Source organism: Macaca thibetana, chromosome 8 (assembly GCF_024542745.1).
Source record: "Macaca thibetana thibetana isolate TM-01 chromosome 8, ASM2454274v1, whole genome shotgun sequence".
Classification (NCBI taxonomy): Eukaryota; Metazoa; Chordata; class Mammalia; order Primates; family Cercopithecidae; genus Macaca; species Macaca thibetana.
In genome coordinates, this window is record NC_065585.1 from 91800685 (window position 1) to 91824964 (window position 24280).

The window sequence follows — 24280 nt, forward strand, 5'->3', positions numbered from 1 at the left end:
CAGGAGTGTCCCTGTTTAGAGTTACGTAGCTTGTTACACAAAATATTCTCAGATATTTGGTTTTCAGTTTGGGGTTCTTAAAGGAAGATCCTTCTTTTTTGAGAGAGGAGAGAGTCATGAATGATAAAAACTAATTCCAAAAAGAAATTGTAATTATTTGATCCTTAACTAAGTTACCACTGGCAGCCTAATATAGTGGTAATTTATGCAGTTCACAAATGAATTTCAAAGGTGTCTGAACAATATATCCAATGCTAAGTAACATATTAAATATTGCAAATCTTTGTGCTTAGCCAAAACTAGAACATATTCATGATAGTCAACAATCATTCTACACAGAAGGTTAGATTATGAGCCAGTCTTACTATTTTTACTGGAAAAGAAGAAGAAGGCAATAATTAGAACTCTTACTTTAACATTAATGTTGCAGACTAGTTTTGAAGATGAGCTGAAAGAGTTTTCAGATATGTTATATTCTCTATTGCAGGGGAGCCAGCGATCACCTCCAACCCTGGGCTCCTCGTTTGGATCTAGAATTGACTCCACAGAGATTAACAAGAGAAAGGCATACAAATTTGATTAGTTTTCCACATATAAGGGAATCTTCACAAGAGAGTGAAGTCCAAAGAAGTGGACAAAGGAAAATGCTTTTATACCATTTAGACAAAGAATAAATTTGAGAAGAAATGAAAGGACAAATGGGGTCTGGCTAGAAGCAGGAAATTTCTAGGGGAGTCACTAGGAAATATTTGGGAGGGTATAAAACTAGTGGAAGATAAGGAGTACTTCATTAAGTAAATTTATTCAGGTCCATTGCAACCTCCAGTTCCCAATCTCTGGTGATAAGTGCTGTTTGTTTGCCCTTGTATGGGGTGGGCATCCCTCCTAGACTTATCTTTATGGCTTACTGGATGCAGGAAGAGACAGGGTCAGCTCACACTTTCTGAAACTACAATTTCTCCAATGTTTCCAACTCAAAATAATCAATATATCAATCTTGCATATATTTGGATGACATGGCTTTCACTCCTTCACTATTTCCCTGCATCTTTCTACTAATTTCCATTATTTTCCAATGTCACAATGATAATAACATATTAGTACCCTAATAGCCAACAGACTGATACGTATAAAGTTGTTCTATAGTCTTGTTACCTAACCAATTGTATTTTTCTTCTTTAAATCACAAAAGTCATATTTTGTATATTTTTATTAATCAGGCATAAAGTAAGAGCCATTATTAAGAAATTATGGAGTACTACAATGAGATAAACAATGTTTGTATCCTTCATGATTTTTAAAATTTATACCATTTATTTTTATTTTTATATTTTAAATTTTTTAAAACATAGACTCAGTGTTCTTCAGGCCTTTCCTGAAAGGTAAATGAAGAAGACACATTTACTTAGTTCTCTTTTCCAAAAATGAATTGTCACATACTAAATTATCTGTGAATCATATGATAGCATTATTAGATAGCACCATAGAAAAGAATTATCAACTACACAAAATATGCATGCTACCTGATTGACAGCAGAGTCTAAAATACCTTTTCTTTTGAAATTTTTAGAAAATATTCAGCTCAACACATTTGTGTAAATGAATTGGTTTTTAAAAAGGGAGTTTATTCCCTAAAGCATCATATATACCTTAAAGAATCTTTCCATACTTTAAAGAAATGACATCACAAAAGATATGGAAATGTCTGTTATGAAATAAAATCAGAAGGCTTTTTTTTGCCTTTTTTAAATCCCCTACTCTTATCATGCATAAGTTAGTCACATTGATACACATAGCCTTGTTATCAGCCCCACATGTGGAGAAGTCTGAGGTCCTGGTGAAGGGCTTCTGAGAGAAGGGCTCCTCTTCCTATCACTCTGTGCATTGTCTGAGCAGTGTACTCAATGTTGAATTTAGTTGGATAAAAATCCTTCAGTATCATTAGAAAGTCGTCTCATTCAGTATTTGGGTTCTCCTTATTATTATATATCAATTAGAATATGCATAGAAAAATGTAAGACAGAATGAAAAGCAAATGTCCCTTGCCTGTGTAGAAGTGTTCACGTGTTCCAAACTCCAAAAATATTTGAGTGAAATAAGCCTTCTTCTCTATCTTCTTTCTTCTTGTCACAGTATCACGTTTATCTCACTAATACCAATGGTTTTCCTTGTTTTAAACTTAGGCTTTCTCCCATCTCCACATTATACAAATGCCTGCATTACAAGGTGTCTATGACAATATTAATATCCATTATATATTTGTAAATATTAAGTACAATATATTCAGTTTTGTGTAATCACCAAAATTCACGTATTTGCTATAGAAATTTTAGTGCAGATACTGCGGAAATGATGGCCTTTACTGTAGATTTGCTCTCTGAGGAAACAATCCCAATTCCCTGATGTCATCATTAATTCCAATCCAGAATTTAAATCCAAAGGTTTTAAAGCAAAGCTTTGCTCTGTCTTCATTTGCCTGTGCATCTTTGTGGTTGCAGCAGAAGCTTGCAAAAGTTTTTAACCTTCGTAATTCACAAAACAACTGGTTATTTTAATACCCACATTCTAATGGCAAAATATAACTTTTATCTGTGCTTAAAACTAATTTGGAGACTGGTTTCTACAAATTTAACATCTAAGATTTGTTACCTTAATTTTTAGTCAACATAACTTTAAATGTTTTTTAAGTATATAGTGAATCAAAAGTTAGGAAAAGAAATAAGTTGGTACATATTTTTTAAAGCTACTACTTTAGGCTAAAATGAGATGTGCCTTACTAAAATTTTCATACAAATATTTGATTTCATATACTCTGTTGTAGGAGGAAGAATTTCAAGCTTTTACCTGAAACATTATCATAATGTCTGAATGCATTTGTGAGTAAAGGTTTTCCCTATTTTTTTACTACTCATTTTGTGTTTAACAACTCTCACACTCAGGAAACTAATTTAAATCCACTTAGCTTCTTTCATGAAGGGCAAGCGAAGTTCCTCTTGATTTATCTTCACCAGAATTATTTATTAGATTATACTGAGTCTTCTCACCTAAGGAAATAGAAAATTATTCTGAGGCAAACTGACTGAATGCACTTCTAATGCAAAATGGCCTCATTCTTTTCTTATTTTTGAGTTTCACAGGTTAGTGCACAAGAAGTGAGGCAACTCAATGGTAGGATTCTCTTTCTCTCTTTTTTTTCTTTTTAAAACTATGCCAAGTTTCAGGAAGAGGGTAAGTTGTCAAGGATTTCTATCTCTTTTGTTCACTATTGTAATCATAAGGCTTAGAACAATGCTGTTAGTTGTTTCATTATTACTTTTTGAATAAATGTATGAACGAAAGCAGATCATTCTCTCCTAAGTGTAGATTTCAAAGCTGGAAATTAAGGTCAGATACTACTAGGTTATATCATAAACAAGAAAATAATACAGATTCTCTAGTTTTTACCATTTCATTTTAGTTCTCCAACTAACAAAATTTTAGGTAATAACCCAAATAAAGCCAAATGTGAGTGCTTATAATATGTTTTGACCTGAAAGTGATAGATGATAGATAGATAGACAGATAGATGATAGATAGATAGATAGATAGACAACAGATAGATAGATAGATAGATCATAGATAGATAGATAGATAGATAGATAGATAGATAGATAGATAGATAAATAGATAGCTCGCTCCCAGGTTCACACACCAAGTTTGATCAGGTTGGGGAGGATAAAGGGACCTTTGTGAATGTTTAAGCACAAAACCAACTTTGAGTACGATGAGCTCCCCACACTCAACTGATAATGAGATACCCCTATGAGGCTTGTTTGAAGTATATTCCCAGGCGCCTTCACAAAGAGTCTGTTTCACTACCTGAAGGGATCCCAAGAACCTGTGTTTTATAACATAGGGTGGCAACTTGAAAACTAAGAACGATGTATGAGTAAAGCACAAAGAGAAAAAAAACTAGATACATTCTGATAAATATCAGCATATGATGGAAGAGTAGAGAAATGACTATTTAAATGTCTTTTTAAAAATAAAATGTTTTTTATAAAAGAACTTTTATTCCTTACTTTTACCAGAAGTTAAGTATCTTGGCATATTATAATGACAGCTTCTAAAAGTGTGCAACTTATGATTATAAAATTCTGTCCAGGGGAGGATATTGCCCAGGAAAAGGTGACCTTTTCTTTGGAAATTGAATGAACACCTAGTGTCTGATAGACTATTTCAGGGATATGACTAATACACGTAATTAAAGTGTTACTCTGCAGGTGGAGGGAGAGGAAACCTGCAACTTTGAAATAAATTCTTACCAATTTCAGGACCTCACAGTTTTAAACTCCAATAAGGAAGATACAAACCAAATTTTGCAGATGAAGTTTGAAGAAAAATTGTTAGAGACAACACAGTCTCGAGGTCCCTGTGTGTGGCTTCCTCCTTTGTGGCACCTGTTAGGTCAGGGGCCAGAACTTGGTCTCTGCTTCCCAGTTCCCTGAACCACTGTGCTCGGCTCGGCCTCAACCTGCCCTCTGTGCTAAGGGGACATTGCCCTTGGCACAGAGCTGGAGAAAACGGGGATGGGGGAAGGTACCCTTTACGCGTTCCCCTTCCCTCACCGATCAGTCTTGTACTGCCTTTGTCTGATACCTAAAAATATGTATCCAGTTTTGTAGATATTTATGGTAGGAGGACTATGCGGATATTCTCTCAATTGCTGGAAGTGGAAGTCCACCAGGCTTGTGTTACCTGCCTCAGATAATTAGAGGGATAGTTAGAATATGAATTTTAAAACAACGAAATTAGAGAATATAGACAAGAGAAAATCTACCCCCATTACTGGTTAAGTAACTTGAAACCATACAATACTCCATTAGTGGTCATTAGAGTAATCATCTTCTTAATCATCTTCTTAATCTTCTTTGAAGATTATCTAGTGTGCACATAATCAGCATCCAATTTAATTCCCTTGGACAGTTTCTTGACAGTACCAGCCTCATTATCCTGTGTTCAGTTTCTTGTGTACTATATGTGTGTGAAGTTGAACCACATGCCTTTTATATTTCTTCTGATGACAATAATCTTGTGAAATATTTTCATATTCAACTTTAATAAAATATAACAATGTATTTTAAAGTGCCTCCAGAAAAAAATCGTGCATTCCAGTACCAAAAATATAATTTCTGAATTACTATACCATGAATTTCTATAATCAAATGTATACAATTTGGAAAGATTATTTTGCTAAACATTCCTGCTCTGAATAAAATAGTAAAAGAAATGGTGATAATGATGAAATAATTACTGAGATTTGTACCCATGACAGCCCTTTTAGAATGCCCAAAGATTTCAGTTTTGGGATCTTAATACAGCTTGCAAGTGTTACCCAAAGGCACTTTCCTGTGATATGATAATCAACCTGGATGATTTGGCATAGTCTGTGATTCAAAGATGTTTCAAATTGACCTCTTTTGCTATATGTAACTACTTTTAAATTTTGGATCAAATGGTGCCAGTTACAGAAGATTAAAAATTGTATTTACTTTTGAGTTGACAGTGGAGTTAAGCAGAAACCAATGCCTGTGATATTGGCGACAGACATTACCATTGTCACTGCTCACTGCTCTGTCGGGTGCTCACCATATCCAGTTATCTTTCCCTTACTGGAGGCCAGGGGAATAACATCTCCTAGTCCTCTCATGCTTATGTGGACAAATCATAGTTCTGTCAAATGATCGATTAAAAATATTAAGTTATGTATGTCCATTCTGACTTGCAACACTAAGGAGCAGGTGCATAATTTTGTGTACTCTCTGCTTCCCTGCTGTGGTTGTCATGGAAGAATCTTCATAGTGGGGTGACACACACCAATGTCTAAAAATCCTGAAAGTTAACCCACTGGATTGATTTAGAGTCACCCAGAAACCCAGAGCAGGTTAAATGTGTGTGAGAAATAAATATTTGCTGTGTTTAGCCACCAAGATTTCGGCATGCTTGTACCAAAGCATAATCAACTTTATCTTGACTGATAAAAATATTGGTAGCAAGAGCTGGGTCTGGCTCTGACAAGTGTCTCAAATGTGTATGTCAATGGCTTAGTAGTCAGAAGGCAAGAAACTATGTTGTGTAGCGGCAAACATGTAGCAAAACAGAGATAATTTTAGAGGCAAATAAGGTAGCTAATTAAAGTGTCACTCTAGGAAAGAAGGTTGGAAAATAAAATTTTAATAGTGTATATCAAATGCTTTTGACTACATTTGACAGAAAAATTACAAGAAAGAGAGAAGCTCAGAAAGAACCAGTTTGCAAGCAGTTATGTAGAAGAAGGGAATTTGGAAATTTGGATTCTTGAAGAGTTGAAAGCCCATTGCTTCTCTATCCCAAATAATAGAAGATAAAACTGAGAAAAAAATGTTAAGCTTGAAAATCTCAGATTCTAAAATTCTATAACAATGCTACACAATTAAATTCTAAATTTACACTAAATTTCTTAACTGTTTACTTTCCAGATTTATACTGAATTTCTAGTTTGTTTTCTTCATGAAAATATTTTTTGCCTACTTCCAGCTGAAGCTATTTACTTCATATCAATGACATTTTTATTCTGTAGGATTTCTAATATTCATCAATTTTCTTCCATATTGGCTGTACTGTTTAAAAGGGTATGATTGAATATCCATAGCTTTCTGGCAAAGAAGGAACAATTTTAATTTTTTTTTTTTTTTTTTTTTTTTTTTTTTTTTTTTTTTTTTTTTTGCTATGTAAGGCTTTCTAACTTTTGAAAACCATAAACCTTACAATATTTTTGGACTCTCAGGCACATGATAATATCAACTAGCTATTGTATTCTCATGGTCTAGATGATGTGCCTTCACATTCATTCATTCATTCATTCATTGAACTACAATAAGCCAGGTACTATGCAAGGTGGTGGACATACAGCAGTGAGTAAAAAGGCACTCTGAACTCATGGAACTTACATACTAGTGGAGAGAGGCAGAAAATGAACACATAAGTGTGTGACTAGTTAGTATTTTAGATTATGATGAGGATTAAGGAGAACAACAAAGCCGAAAAAGCAGGAAAAGGAAGAGATGGAGGATAGAGTTAATATTAATATATAGATCAGGGAAGGCCATTCTAATAAAAATGATATTTAAAGAGAAAACTCAATTAAGGGAGAGAGAGCCATACAATTCTCTGGGGAAAAAATAATGTAGGCTGAGGAAATGTCTAAAGGCCTGAGCCAGCAGTGTTGGTCTGAGTAGCCTTAGAGTAGACAGAGGGGGAGACTCATGAGTGTATGTAGCTAGTAACCAGATCACTAGGGCTGCTTAAGGCTTTGGGTTTTACTACAAGTGGAATGATGTTTCAGTTGGAATTAGATTTTTATCCATGTGTTGCAAATCTAACTATCTGTGGCTCAAACAATCCAAAGTTCAATTTTTTTGCCCACCTAAAAATGTAGAGGTACACAATCTAAGGCAAGAATTTGAGCTCTGATCTGCAAAGTTTTCTGGGAGGTGAGCTCCTTCTAGTTCATGGCTCCAACATCCCTCAGGCTCTAAGCAGCAGAATGGAAGAAGGAAGATGTTTGTAATACAGATTATATAGCAAACCACATTTTCTGCATGTAAAACTGCAAGGTGTTGGTAGAACTCACCTCTTTCAATTTCTAACGTTTTTGCCCATAGTTAGCAGAGTCTTCAAGTTACCCGCAGTTTATTCTCAGCATAAGCATCTTTTTATATGAATGGATTAGGTTGATGGAGGTTCCAGAGACAAGTATTGGTTGCCTCCTTGACCCCATCTGCTGTCTGAATGCAGTTTGAAGAAAATGCTGACTTTTGGGGGGAAAACTCCATCTTGCATTGAATTCTAACAATTCCCTTGGGAACTCTGTGGGTTCAGGTACTGAACTGGAGCATTGAAAAGCATAGACACATTTTCTAATTAGCAAGAGATTAGGGAAAATATAAATGTTAAATCAAATTGAGAAATATCTTCTATTGTTAAATAACAGAGTGGCTCTTTTGTTAGAAAAACACACATGAATCCTTATCCACAGACCCTCACAAACACACACACAAAGGCATCCTCTCATTTCCTGTGAAAAATTTAGTGACAATATTATAATTTACAAAGGAATGAATGACTGACAAACTTCATCATTTCAGAGGTTATCTGAATACTTAAGATAGTACATATTAGTATCCAGAAATATATTTTAATTAGAGAAATATATAAAATTGCCGGGCGCGGTGGCTCAAGCCTGTAATCCCAGCACTTTGGGAGGCCGAGACGGGCGGATCACGAGGTCAGGAGATCGAGACCATCCTGGTTAACACGGTGAAACCCCGTCTCTACTGAAAAATACAAAAACCTAGCCGGGCAAGGTGGCGGGTGCCTGTAGTCCCAGCTACTTGGGAGGCTGAGGCAGGAGAATGGCGTAAACCCGGCAGATGGAGCTTGCAGTGAGCTGAGATCCGGCCATTGCACTCCAGCCTGGGCGACAGAGCGAGACTCCACCTCAAAAAAAAAAAAAAAGAAATATATAAAATATTAAAATATATATCATCCATTCATAAATATGTACTTATGTATAAAATATATCTGATTATATATAAAACATATAATATATTTCATACATATCCAGATTGATGATAAATATACATATAGAAACAGATATAGATCTACACACTAGGAGGTCCTCAGGTTTCCATTTCTCACTCCAGGTGGCTCCCTGTGACAGCTTATCCAGAAATTCAGTATGTGCCCAGGTTTGGCATCCTTTTGAAAACAGCAGCCTTCCTCAGCCTTGAAGTCACCCAGTAGTGCATGACTCAGTAAAATTTAAATGTCATCCTCTAGGGTAAGAATGCATTGGCATGTAAAGTATTTTAAACCATTAATAAAGGATCTTAAGGATCTCTCAAAGAAAAAAAATCCCACTACAAGTTAGCCTTGGGGAGAGGATAATGTTAAAGTTATGACTTCCACACTGGGTGCAGTTGCTCATGCCTGTAATCCCAGCACTTTGGGAGGCTGAGGTATGAGGCTTGCTTGAGGCCAGGAGCAACACAGACCAGCCTGAGCAACATACCAAGACCCTGTCTTACAAAATAAAATGTAAAACTAGCCAAACATGATGGTGCAACCTGTAGTCCTAGATACTCGGGAGGCTGACATGGGAGGATTGCTTGAGCCCAGGAGTTCAAGGCCACAGTGTGCTGTGATCGTGGCACTGTACTCCAGCCTGACTGACAGAGTGAGACCCTATCTCTAAAAAAATAAAAATAAGATTATGACTTCCTACCTATTGTTAAGCCTCACAATGGATCAAGATTCTTCTGTGCAGAGAGCAAACTAAGCGTATAAGATCTACTAAATTCTAAATTGTATGGAACGGCTCAAAGGTGTAGTTCTCCCATTGATTCCAGATCAACTCAAGACACCTCCTCAAGTTGGGAACGAGAGGCAGGGTTGCAAGAGACAATGAAGCAAAGAAATACAGCAAATCCAAGAACCAAAGACCTTTGGGTGTGATTAATAATGAATAGAACAGACTAGAATCAAATAGACCATAAGTCTACTAGGTTTCAAAAGGAGTTGCAGTGCTAAACACTGCTGTTCCCTGGGAGACAGACTCTGCAAGAGTTAAAGAGAAAGGGCAGGAGTTTTCAAAGGAGTGCCCTGGGAGCACACTTGTGGAAGGGAAGGGAAGGGAAGGAAGCAGAACTCAGCAGAAAAGAAGCTGGGCTCTGATGCAGCCTCAGTGGAGGATTCAGCCAGGCATGAGTGGCTGAGTGATACATCATGGTTTTCACCAACTGGAGCAAAGGACTGGGACTATACACCCCTGTGTTGGGCAGTTATGGATATGGGCTACCCAGAAAAGGCATAACATTGGGTAAGACAGCTCTCTTCAAGTCAGGCCATTCTGAAGAGCTTGCTGGCAGAGAACTCTCTGTTAGCAACACTCCGGGATGCTGGGAAAATAAGTCCTTTACTTCTACATGAGGTCTGAGCAGTGCTTCCCAGGGTCCACTTCACCAAGAAACCACAAGTCTGGACTGTAAGAACATACAGCTAATTGAGCTTGACTCCTAACTGACTGTGGGCAGACAGGGAGTTGAAAAGCTGCTTGGCTACTCACAGTAACAAAGACATGGAATCAACCTAAGTGCCTCTCAGTGGTTGATTAGGTAAAGAAAATGTGGTACATACACACCAAGGAATACTACACAGCCATAAAAAAGAACGAAATCATGTCCTTTGCAGCAACATGGATACAGCTAAAGGTCATTATTCTAAGTGAATTAACACAGGAACAGAAAACCAAAAACCACATGTTCTCACTTATAAGTGGGAGCTGAGCATTAGGTACTCATGAACATAAAGATGGGAAAAAATAGACACTGGAGACCACTAGAGGTCAGGAGAGAGAAAGGGGGACATGGGCTGAAAAACTACCTATTGGATAGTATGCTTAGTACCTGGGTGGCAGGATTATCCATACCTCAAACCTCAGCATCACAAAATATACTCATGTAACAAACCTGCGCATGTACCCTCTGAATCCAAAATAAAAGGTGGAAAAAAAGAAAATCAATAAAATATTCATCACAATCAAAGAAAAAACTACAAATAATCAATATGCTTAGGTAAATATGCACAATTTTATTAAGTAGAGAAAAGCAAATTAAAAATAAAAATATGTCTCAATCATAAAATTGACAAAAATTAACTGATAATTTTCTCTGTAATTAAAGATCTGGGTAAATAGGAACCTCATACACTAGTGGTGGAAATATAAACTGGTGAATCCTTTTTGAAACATAAATTTACATTTTTTTCAAAATATTAAATATTCATACTAGTTATTTCAGTATTATATTTTTAGGAATCAATTATTAAAGAAGAGAAAGCCTAGTTAATGCACCAAAAAGTTAAATATGCAGGTATGTCCAGTTCAGCATTGATGACAATAACAAATAAATGAAACCAACATGAAGAAAGATAGCCTAGAAACAAATGTTGCTAAAGCAATTGGACATCACAGGACAAAAAAAAAAAAAAAAACTTCAACCTGAGTTTTACATTTTACACAAAATTTAACTCAAAATGGGCCACGACTTATCTGCAAAATGCAAAACTATGTGACTTTAGAAAATATAGTAGAAGACAAGCTCCCAGATCAGGGTCTGGGAAAGGGTTCTTATAATTGGCACCAAAAGCATGATCCACTAAAAAATAAAAATAAAAAATAAACTGGACTTTGTCAAAGTTAAAAGCTTGATTTCTGAAATACCTTTGAAAATGATGAAGACACAAGTTACAGAGAGAAAATATTTGCAAATACATATGCAACAAAGGAACCAGCATGTAGAATAATAATTTTTAAAGACTCCTGAATTTCAGCAGGAAAAATCAAACAATTCAAATGTAAAATAGGCAAAAAACCTGGAAAAGATAATTCACCAAAAAAAGATACACAGGTGGCATATAGGCACATGTGTTCAACATCATCAGCTATTAGGGAAATGTAAATTAATACCCCAATGATACATAACTACATATCTATCAGGATAGTAAAATAAAAAATCATGACAACACCAAATGCTGGTGAGGATGTAGAGAAACTGAATCTTTCATACTTCTCTGGTGGATAGTAAATAGTATAAATGTAAAATGGCTACAGTCACTCTGGAAAACCATTTGGCAGCTCCTTATAGTGAAACATTCAGCAGCCATACAACCCAGCAATTGCATCCTTAAACATCATCCCAGAGAAATGAAATTTATAGTCACACAAAAACCTGCAGATGGACATTTATATGGTTTTATTTATACTGGCCAAAAACTGCAAACAACCAGATGTGCTTCAATGGGTGAATGGCGAAACAAACTGCAGTGCATTCATACCATGCATACGACTCTGCAACAAAAAACAAGTGATTGATAACGTGCAACAACTTGGATTAATCTCCAAGGAATCATGTTGAATGAAAAAGGCCAATCCCAGCAAGTTACATTCTGTATGATTTCATTATATCATGGTTTTGAAATGACAAAATTATGGAAATGGAGAACAGATTAGTGGTTTCCAGGAGTTAAGAAGGCAGTTTGGGCAGGAGAAAAGTAGGGGTGAGTGACCACAAAAGAGAGCATAAAGGAGCCTTGCGATGATGGAAATGTTCATATCTTGGCCATATCTATGTCCATATTGTACTACAGTTTTGCAAGACTTCACCATTGGGGGCAACTTCAAATCAGGGGAAATCTCATAAAGGGCATGTGGAATTTATCTGCATTACTTCTTACAACAGCATGTGATTTGACAATTATATCAATATTAAAAATGTGATTTCAAAAATGACATTAAAAAACAAAATGTAATGGAAAGAATACACAATTGTGGTGTAGATAAATATGATTCAAATGCCAGCTGCATCTTCTTTTTTATGCAATAAATGATAATTTAGAAAATTTTGGTGGATGACGAGGAGACTGAGCATTTTATTTAATGTCTTATGAAAAGAATACGTTAAACACATGGTGGCCATTATTATTGCTACTGTGATTATTAAAAGGCAGCATTTTTACAAAGCTTCATGGTTCCCAAGGAAAGCATATGTCCAATGTCCCTGTCAGAATTTACCAAAAAGGATAATAGAGAAGGAGCATTTCAGAGAATAGAGCCTAGACCAGAGAGGACAATAGTCTTGAGAGAGCCTCCTAAGAGCAGAGTCAGGACCTCATCAGCAGAGGGTGTGAGCCAGCACAGTGTCTTCACAGGGAAATGTTAGTTTTGCAAGAACCAGTTCTGGAGCTTTATTTTCCATTTTTGTTCCTGAATGTTTATTGTATCTATCCTATTCTTCTTCAACTTTTGTATACTTGTTGTGTGTTATAGGAGGGGGCTGAGAGCTTCTTTTTAAATCATAAGTGTCCAGCCCAAGACAGTTATGTGTGGACTGAATGTAGAGACTCCTACACAACCTCTAGCAATCCCAGACTCTGAGTTTAATGCTGTGCAACCACGGGACTTTGTTTTCCCTCTTGGGGAAAAAAGGGGTGTGTTCTGCATAGGAAAAGAAGAACAAATGAAATATTTAGTGTTCAGAATGGCAAATTGAGGTAGACATAACTAATGCTCACCTAAATTGGACTGGTGAGCAGAATCAGTTAGTCACCTGGAAGACTACATTTTCTAGTCTCCTTGCAGTTAGGTGGGACCCTGTGGCCAGTTCTGGCCAATGAGCCACACTGAAAGTGCTATAGCAGAAACACCCGATTCTCTGTACTCTCTCCTTCACTGCTGTGGAGGGTCATGGAGGGTGGTTTGTGTTGATGTACAAAAACCACAAGATTGAAGCAACCTGGATCACTGAGTCATTGCATGGGGGGGTGGTGGCTTCAGAGGGTATCCTAGACCAAATGGATTTTGGATGAGTAATAAATAAAGCTTAGATAAGCCATGGAGATTTGGAGATCATTTGTCATCAGAGCACAATATAGCCTTTTGCTATGGTGTAGGTATGGTTTGTCCCTGCCAAAACTCAGGTTGAAATTTGATCCTCAATGTGGCAATGTTGGGAGATGGGGCCTAGTAGGAGGTGTTTGGCTCATGGATGAGGATCTTTGATGAACAGATTAATGCCCTTCCTTGGGGGTGAGTAACTGCTTCATTTCTGGGAAATGAATATATTAGGCCCTTGAGAATGGGTTGTTAAAAAGAGTCTGGCTTCCTCGGTTTCTCTACCTTGTTTCCTCTCTCACCATGTGATCTCTTTACACATGTCCACCCCCTTGCCTCTTTCTGTCATGAGCGGAAGCAGCACGAGGCCCTCACCAGATGCAGTTGCCCAATCTTGGTCTTTTCAGCCACCAAAATTGTGAGCCGTATAAGCCCCTTTTTATAAATCACAAAGCCTCAGGTATTCTGTTATAGTAACACAAAATAGACGAAGATGCCTATCTATCATTATCAATTTAGTTATATTTTGTCTATATAAAAAATTTAATTTTATTATAGATGTGTGATCTATCTAATGGTATATACATCACTAACATGCTCTGAAAGCTACTAGGCAGAGTAATTCTAGAGAAATAAGAAATGAAATGTTGCATACTTATGTAAGTTATAATTACCAAGCCAAAACAGATAAAACATCTGGGCAGGAAAAGGACTTCAAGGTATTCTTATCTGTTCCTATTTAGTTATTCATTCAAAAACCTGTGTGTCATTGAATAGAAGAATTCATCTCAGCTAATGCTCAGTTAAATTATATATAAATCTGAAAATGTTTTATTGCCTACTTTCAAGAAATATTCTATGTAGATGACCAAATATTCAAGTAGAGATAGAAGGATATAGATCTGGACAAAGAAAGTGTGAATATTCAACATGGTCTGTTTATATTTCTATAAATTATAATTCATTATACATAGTTTTATAATTAGCCAAATTAAATTTGAGGAAAAGTGTAGAAAATCTTCTCTTAAGCTTTACTGGAGATACCAATGGTTACCTGCTCTCTGGCAGTTAAGAATCTAGTAGGGTCAATACTCTGATAAGTACTCTAATAGAGTTACCAACAATGGAAGAAAGAGAATAAACAGATTTGTTTCTATTGGAGTGATCTAGAATTTCTTGGAGAATCCACAATTCAGCTTGATTCTTGAGAGGCAGAGCCTCCGAAAAACAACAAGCATTTCTGAGAACAACTTAAACACTTTTTGAAGCAGAAAAGTATGGACACCTCAGTGAACTTTGTGTATATTTTGGGAAAGAAGCTATTTTGGGCATGCTTTCGTGGGTAGAGATCGACAGTAATAATTTTTAAAGTTTACTTTTATATTGAAGCGAAGATATAAGGGGAACAAACAGATAAAAGTCTTCAGGAGCTCAGAACAGAAGTTAAGTTTACAAGAAAGTACTTAGAATCTATCCACATAATGATGGTGTTAAAGTTATAGGCCTTAATGAAAATCACAAATGTAAATGACAAAGACTAAATCAGTGTGTAACTCCCATCTTTGGGGCAAGAAAGGCAAAAAAACACAGAGAAGAAAAAATGGAGTCAGAAAGCAGATGAGTGATGATGAAGGGAAGGAAGTGGAGTGCAAGGGCTTCACCTGAGGCATTGGTGACAAAGCCCAACCTCCCCACTGTTAGACAATGCCCATGTGGCACCACCTGTATACCCTCCTGGTCCCTGTCCATCTCAGCAGCCCAAAGGATTTACATTGTTACTGTCCTTTTGTTCATAATCAAAGTCAAGGAACTTGGCAACAAACTATAGGTCATTCAGTGATGTAAAGATCTGGTGAGTAAAGGTGGAACAAGATGTTGAGTAGCCCTTTTGCTGAACTAGGGCCCACATATGGAAACAAGGAGGTACTATGGCCTGACATTGAAAACTGGAAAATAGTCAGACTTTGTGGCCAGATCCCCTCTCCAGGATGCACTGTAAGATCTGCCTTCCCATGCCGGGCACGGTGGCTCACGCCTGTAATCCCAGCACTTTGGGAGACTGAGGCGGGCAGATCACAAGGTCAGGAAATCGAGACCATCCTGGCTACCACGGTGAAACTCCGTCTCTGCTTAAAATACAAAAAATTAGCCGGGCGTGGTGGCGGGCGCCTGTAGTGCCAGCTACTCGGGAGGCTGAGGCAGGAGAATGGCATAAACCCGGGGGCGGAGCTTGCAGTGAGCCGAAATCGTGCAACTGCACTCCAGCCTGGGCGAGAGTGCGAGACTCCGTCTGGAAAAAAAAAAAAAAAAAAAATCTGCCTTCCCATAACTGTTCCCGCATCACAGCACCCCCAGTCCCAGGGTGGACTGTCAGAACACTGTCTTTGGACTGGTGGTGAGGAGGGAGGGTGCTTCAGGAGGACTCCAAGAAAATTACGCGTACAGTGTGGAGGCACTCATTAGAATAGAATACTATTCTCTCCTCCCCTGATTTAAACTGGAAGACTGGAGGAAAACCGCAGGGGTCGCCAGGAGGCAGCTACAGCCCCACCTCCTGGATGGCGAAGACTTCCAGGAGATGCTGTGGAAAATTACCAGGCTGGAGCTACTCGCATCCGCCCGCTGAAACCCAGAACCAAGCTTTGGATTTAGAGACGCAGGGAGTTGGAGGAGACAGAGAAGGTAGGTCCAGATCAGAGGAAACGTGCAAGCGGAGGCCCCTGCCGCGTCTTGGAAGAACTCAGAAGTACCATCCACAACAAAGCCAGCGTTTGGCCTCCTGCCACATGAGAGAATCCTTGGCCAGTGGGTTTCTCAGAAAAGGATGGACAGCCACTGGAAAGGGACCTCCGTCCAATAAGTTAAACAGGAGCCACTCACCCCTTTCCTCCTGTTTTTTTTCCTGCCTCAACACACCTGGTAGGGACCCTGAGAAAAGGGAGGAGCTGTTTCTTCCCCAATCCGCCTTAGCCCCTCAGAGTACGCAGCCGGTTGTGCAAGCCCGTACCCTGGGTTTCACCAACACACTCCCTTCCTTCAGAGCCCCGTGGGCGTCCAGCTTCTGGGAGGGCTTTCCGGAGGCCGCAGTCCCAGAGGCATGTTTCTCTGCGCTCCCGCCCTTCTCACTCCATCACCGCCCATCCCAGACTGCCCTATAAGGGCTGATTTACAAGTATGGGTGGCTCTTCCTCTGCTACCAGTAATGACACTAATGATCAGCAGCAGTTATTGGGCTTTACATGTGTTACCTTATTTAATCTTCAACCAAACTTTATTTACTTATTTATTTATTTTTATTATTTATTTATTTATTTATTTATTTGAGATAGAGTCTCACTCTCTCGCCCAGGTTGGAGTACAATGGTATGATCTGGACTCATGCAACCTCCTCCTCCCAAGTTCATGTGATTCTTCCCCCTCAACCTCCAGAGTAGCTGGGATTATAGGCACCTGCCTTCGTGCCTGGCTGATTTTTTTTTTTTTTTGGTACTTTTTTAGAGACGGGATTTCACCATGTTGGTCAGGCTGGTCTCCAACTCCTGACCTCAGGTGATCCACCTGCCTCGGCCTCCCAAAGTGTTGAGATTACAGGTGTGAGCCACCGTGCCCAGCCTCAACCAAGCTTTAAGAAGTAGATGCTATTATTAGCAACTCCATTTTACAGATAGGAAACTTGGGAACTTGATGTGCCCGAGGTCACAAGGCTGGTGAGCTCCAGAACCGCAGTTCAGAAACAGGCAGCATCCTCCAGGTACTGCACTTTTGATCACCAAATAAGTAAATAAATGAGGAAACAAGTAAATAATTTGGAACTGCGAAGGAAAGACCCAGGAGTCTATAATAATACGTCCCTTCTTATCCGTTTTGTTTGTTTGTTTGAGACGGAGTCTCCCTCTGTCCTCCAGGCTGGAGTGCAGTGGCACGATCTTGGCTCACTGCAACCTCCGCCTCCCAGGTTCACGCCATTCTCCCGCCTCTGCCTCCTGAGTAGCTGAGACTACAGGGGTCTGCCACCACGACCGGCTAATTTTTTTTTGTTTTGTTTTGTATTTTTAATAGAGACGGGGTTTCACTGTGTTAGCCAGGATGGTCTTGATCTCCTGACCTTGTGATCCGCCCGCCTCGGCTTCCCAAAGTTCTGGGATTACAAGCGTGAGCCACTGCGCCCTGCCCCTTATCCTTTCTTGAGTCGGCCTGGACCGAGTCCAGGAAATAGGCGGAATGCGGGTAGGAGCAGCGTTCTGCAAAACTACCGCACCAGGAGGTCGGGGGTGGGGTGGGGGGGAGGGGGGTGGGGGGCAATGACCTCTTCGTTAAGTGCCCCAGTCCCAGAAAGCCAGGCTTTCCTTTCTCTCTCCAAGACGGAAGGAGAGGAACTACTAAGGTTAGATTTGACCCATTGGAGGCAAAAATATTAAATCAAGTTCACAGACTCAAAGACCTCCAGTGCTGCAGAAGAACATTCATTCTTCCAGTGAGCCCAGTCCCCACCTGCTGAACCTGGGCTGAAGTGGCGGCCAGGCTCGCTCAGTCCTTAGCCTCTCTTCTATCCCCAGCTAGGCTTGGAGCCAGCAGCCCGTGCACCACACACCTCTTTTGCCAGCTGTCTTCCTGTTGGGACTGTCAACCCAGCACTGGGCTGGGGAGTTAGCAGCTTTAGGCAGTGATGCCACAGCCACAGGAGTCAGCAGGGCACAGAGCGCCGAGCTCAGGTCCAGCGGAGCTGTCCTGGGTGCTGGGCCACTCCATCTTCCTGCTGGGCTACTCCATCTCTCCGCCGGGACACTCCATCTCCCCTCTGGGCAACCCCATCTCCCCGCTGTGAAGGGGTGGCCTGCCCCTCCACACCTGTGGACGTTTCTCCTTAGGTAGAAGGAGAGACTTGAGAAGAGAAATGAGACACAGAGACAAAGTATAGAGAAAGAAAAAGTGGGCCCAGGGGACCGGCGCTCAGCATACAGAGGACCCAAACCGGCACCGGTCTCTGAGTTCCCTTAGTATTTATTGATAATTATCTTTACCATCTTAGAAAAAGGGAAGTGACAGGATAATAGGATCATCGTAGGGAGAAGGTCAGCAGTAAGACATATGAATAAAGATCTCTGTGACATGAATAAGTTTAAGGAAAAGTGCTGTGCCTTGATATGCATATGCAAACATCTTCATAAACCTTTTTAGTGCATAAAGAGCAGCATTGCCTAGCAAGTCCCACCTTTCACCCTAAGGCGGTTTTCTCCTTTCTCAGTAAACAGAACATACAATCGGGTTTTACACCGAGATGTTCCATTGCCCAGGGAGGGGCAGGAGACAGATGCTTTTCTCTATCTCAACTGCCAAGAGGCCTTCTTTCCTCTTATACTAATCCTCCTCAGCACAGACCCATCACGGGTGTCAGGCTGGGGGACGATTAGGTCTTTCCCTTCCCACGAGGCCATATTTCAGACTATCACATGGGGAGAAACCTTGGACAATACCTAGCTTTCCTAGGCAGAGGTCCCTGCGACCTTTGGCAGTATGCGTGTCCCTGGGTACTTGAGATTAAGAGAATGGTGATGACTTTTAACCAGCAAGCTGCCTTCAGGCACTTGTTTAACAAAGCACACCCTGCACAGCCCAAAATCCTTTAAACCTTGAGTCACCACAGCACAAGTCTTTTGCAAGGACAAGGTTGGGGATAGGGTCACAGATTAACAGCATCTCAAATACAGAACAAAATGGAGTCTCTTATGTCTACTTCTTTCTATGTAGACACAGTAACAGTCTGATCTTTCTTTCTTTTCCCCACACCGCTGGGCCACTCCATCTTCCTGCTGGGCCACTCCCTCTCCCCGCTGGGCCACTCCATCTTCCCATTAGGTCTTCAAGCCCCTCAGTGTGGTGACCCTGGAGTTTCTCATCTTTGAGTGACCTTACCATCCTGCTTTGCTCCTCCATCATCTTTCCAACAGGTTTTAACTCATTTTCTGTGTTGACTTGCCTCTGCTTGAAGTACTTTTCCAATCAGAATGTTTTTTTCTCCTGATGAATACAGCCTTTCTACAACACCCACCACGAATTGTCAACTACTCTCTGGCGACTTCCTATGAGGAAGAGCTTATTACTTCCCTGTTGGTCATTTCTTCTTCGGAAATGTCTGACTTTCATAAATTTTTCTTACATTGAACTAAAATTCTTCTCTTTAATTGCTTTGTCAACCTTTTGCAGTTGTAGTAGCAAATGCCATAAATACTTAAATACTTAAAAAGTGCTCCTCCCCACCTCATGAGTCATTTCCTTTCCAGACCAAACTTCCTAATTCCTTCAACTAACAAAACATAGGCTTTATCTCCTTTACCATCTAGATATTCCTTTTTCTACACCTGTCCTAAGTGTGGTACCCAGAGGTAAACACGTTTACCAGATGTATTCTGACCGTCCTAGGACAGAACAAGGCTGTCATTATTCTGTAAAGAATAGGATTTCTTGCCTAGGTGGTTAAAAGAAGTATTTTCAGTGGAGACCCATATCCTAACTTAGCCATTTGAAAATAGTTCAGCTTTCATACATCAAAAATGTATCCAGAAATCTCCCCAAGGTCTGCTATAAGTCTAGAAAATGTTTCTACTTTTTCACGTCATATTAGTTTGCTAGGGGTGCCAAAAGAAAGTACCACAGACTAAGGGGCTTAAAGAACAGAAATTGATTTCCTCACAGTTCTGGAGGCTGGAAGTCCAAGATCAAGGTGCCAGCAGAGTTGTTTCTTCTAAGACTTCTATCCTCAGCTTAGAGAGAGCTGCCTTCTCCGTGTGTGTTCACATGGTCTTCCTGCTGTGTGTCCTAATCTCTCTTCCAATAAGGACACCAGTCATATTGGATTGGAGCCCACCCATATGAGCTCATCTAGCCTTAATGACCTCTTGAAAGACAGTCACATTCTGAGGTACTGGGCTTAGGGCTTTAGGAATTTGGGGGGTGGGGGAAGGACACAGTTTGTCCCATAACATACATCAAACAAAGCATCCAGAAAGTTCTCCAAGTGTCATTGTGATTAGTCTAGAAAATAGGGTGTGGCGGAGGAGGGAAGAAAATCATATATTCAAATATGAGTTATACAGGGAAAATATATTAAAATCAGATTATATTTCTATGCTTTTCTTTCATCATCTCTCAGCTACCTTGACAAGCACCTGGCAGGCCACCCATTCTGCCAGGGAGTCAACAGCAGGGCTCCAGCTCTGGGAGCAGGGGATGAAGAGGACATTCTGGTTACAATTGTGTAATTTTCCTTTCCAACCCTTTGGCTAAAGCCAAGCAGATCATTTGAAGCTCAGAGTATTTTGTCACATGCTGGTATGGGCCCACAACATCACATAATGACACCACAAATTGGGACTAACTCTGAAGGGATGCATTACTCTGCCTTTAATGTTACCTGTAGCAAAGACTTGTGGTTATCAAGAGAGAAAGCTATATGAGGAATTGACAAATTGAACTGCAAAATAATTTAATGAATCACTACCTCTTTCCTATAATTTGACTTTTATGATCTATCATCTACTTTTTGATATTGAAAACAGCTACTTTCTCCTTTCATTCAGTCCCTGCTTACTCAAACTCTTCAGCCAAGGTAGAAAGAAAAGCCACATGGTTGTGAGAGAAGTTGCTAAAAGTGGAAGCAGTGTACTTAATGGTCAGGCTTGAGAGTTGGTCCCAGAGGTGACCTCACTAGACATGACCTTGGGTAAGTCACTCAACATTTCTAAGCCTCAGTTTCCACGTCTTTGAAATGGGCATAGTAAAAGTGCCAACCTCATTTGAGAGTCGTGGACATTAAATGAGGTAGTTGAATGTTCTAGTGAAGTCACTTGCTGGTACACAAAGACGGGGCACAAGCTAACATTATTGCTGATTTTTTTCTACAAAGATGGTTATGCATGAATTATTCAGACACTTACACACATGATTAAGTGAATAGTATGAAAAGAAGATACAATATTGGAGCTTGTTTATTTATTCATTCATTCAGCAACCACTTCCAATGCATATAGGAGCTCAAATCTTGCAACTGAGGAGCTGGAAAAAGCTTCTCCAAGATATTGATTAAACAAAGCCTCAAAGGACAAGGACCATTAAAGTAGGAGAAGAAGGCATCACTTTCATAGAGAGCAAAATGCATCATGGCAAGAGAATACATGAATGTGCAGGGAATTGGAAGGAATCTGGTGCGACTAGAGAGTAGGAATATCAACGGGAAAGAGGCAAGAGATGAGGTTGAGTAAATAGAGGAAGGCCAGAAGATGAGGGACTTTCATGCAATGTTGCCTTTTGATTGTATCCATTAGCCAGGGAGGGGTCATTAGGTCGAAACAAGGCATTTATAGTTTTTGAAGAAGCAACTCTTTAGGCATGTGTTTTAGAATGAGTTTCAGGGATCATATTGAGAATAAAATCCACTGGGGAAAAAACAGCGAATTCAGAGGATAAGAGATTCGGTTTTTAGTGTTGTTCTACACAAAATCCAGTTGTGTGAACTTGATCAAGTTTTTTCTTTCCCCATGAAGTTCAAGGAGAATACTAGACAATTTACAAAATGGCATCAGGCATTAATGTCTTTATTGTTGCAAAACATAAAATTGTATTTTTTAACAGCAAATTGTTATTTCAACTAACACTTTCTTGGTCATTCTCTGTTCTGTTTTGTTCTGTTTTTTATTATTTTTAAAAATGTTGAAAAGAAATAAAATTATTTGAGAAAGGGCTGATTTTTTGTTGTTGTTTGTTTGTTTTTTAAACACAGCCTCACTCTGTTGCCCAGGCTGGAGTGCAGTGGTGCCATCTTGGCTCACTGCAACCCCCACCTCCCTGTTTCAAGCAATTCTCCTGCCTTGGCTTCCAGAGTAGCAGGGGTTATCAGCACTTGTCACCATGTCCAGCTAATTTTTTTGTTTTTGGTAGACATGGGGTTTCGCCATATCAGTCAGGTTGGTCTTGAACTCCTGGCCTCAAGTGATCCACCCACCTGGGCCTCCCAAAGTGCTGGCATTACAGGCGTGAGCCACCACACCTGGCCTGAGAGGCTAATTTTAATGATGAAACTTCTGGGCATGTAAAAAAATTTTTTGTTTTTAGAGATGGAGTCTCGCTCTGTCACCCAGGCTGGAGTGTAGTGGCTGATCTCGGCTCACTGCAAGCTCTGCTTCCCAGGTTCATGCCATTCTCCTGCCTCAGCCTCCCGAGTAGCTGTGACTACAGGCACCCACCACCAAGCCTGGCTAATTTTTTTGTATTTTTAGTAGAGACGAGGTTTCATCGTGTTAGCCAGGATGGTCTCGATCTCCTGACTTTGTGATCCACCCACCTCGGTCTCCCAAAGTGCTGGGATTACAGGCATAAGCCACCGCATAGTACAAGTAATTCAAACCACATTAGCAAAATTGCATACAATTCTAATGATCTCATTGGTAAAAATGTACTTTATTTTATAAATGCTAAAACAGCAGTTTAGTATTTACTGTATGATTTTTTGAAATGATAAATGATATATGTATTTCTGTATATTCAATTATGATCAAATAGTTGTAGGTGGGTAAGTGATTTCATATTTTTAAATTCTCCTTTTGCAAGGAGGCAGGCGAAGTTTTCTTAATTTTAAAAGTTAATAGTAAAATTCATAAGATATGAAATATATTGAAAGTATTATATTACATTTTGATCAATTTTATGCTACCAAAGGTTATTGAGACCACAGTACTTAATAGTCTTTAGATCACTTGGTCTGTGAGTTTGCCTTTTCTGTAATTGCTGGCATTTCTCTGAAGGTTACAAAGGAAAAAAGGGTTCTTAAAAATAAAGTTAATGAGTCCATCTTCTGGGCCTCCAAAGGGAAATTGAGATTCTTCACCAATTTGATGAGAACATATCTGCTCTGTACAAAGATGGTAAAAGGTAATGTGCTTTCTTCATCAGACAGGATTTTGACTGCGTATCTATTGACCTTCTGAATAGCTTTGAGGCAATCAAGAGAGTATATCAAGCAGAATTTTCATCTCTAATCCATCAAGTGACTATATTTAAGTATGTATCTTCACATTTACTTTAAGGGTGTTAACTAGAATATCTTGTCATTCATTTGTTCAAAACCTGCTTTATGTGCATATTTTTAATAGCCATGTTTTGGCCATAGCATCCCTAGAACTTAATAGTGTCAAGAGCCACATTGATGAAAAAAGGTAAAGGAAAACTGGGCTTCTCCTTGATAATTTAATTCAAGTCAGCAAACATTCATTTATTGAGCATTCACTGTATTCTAGCCACTGGCCTAGATAGGTCTGTTTCTCCAACTGTCCTGTTTTAATGGCCCGCTTCTCACTATTTACACTTAGTCTGAGCACTGTCACTAACCATGATATGCTTAACAGGAGGACTAGAAGGAGAGAAGGGAGAGAAATCAGGGAAAAATATTGAAAGAAATTCTCTTTGTCCATTTTGTGCTGCTACCTACTCCCTGAAACTGGTTTATTTATAAAGAACAGAAATGTATTTCTCACAGCTCTGGAGGCTGGAAAGTCCAAGAGCAAGCCATCAGTATTTGGTTGGTGATCACCTTCTTGCTGCATCCTCATATGGCAGAGGGAGGAAGGACAAGCTCAAGCCAAAAGGCCCTTTTATAAGGACCTCAATCCAATTAATTTGAGATGATTCTTCCAGGCCTAATCAACTCTGAAAGGGCACACCTCTTAATATTATCACATTGGCAATACCTGAATTTTGAAAGGAACACATTCAAATAATAGTAGAAATAATGACTGAAAACTTTCTAAATTAGTTGAAAAA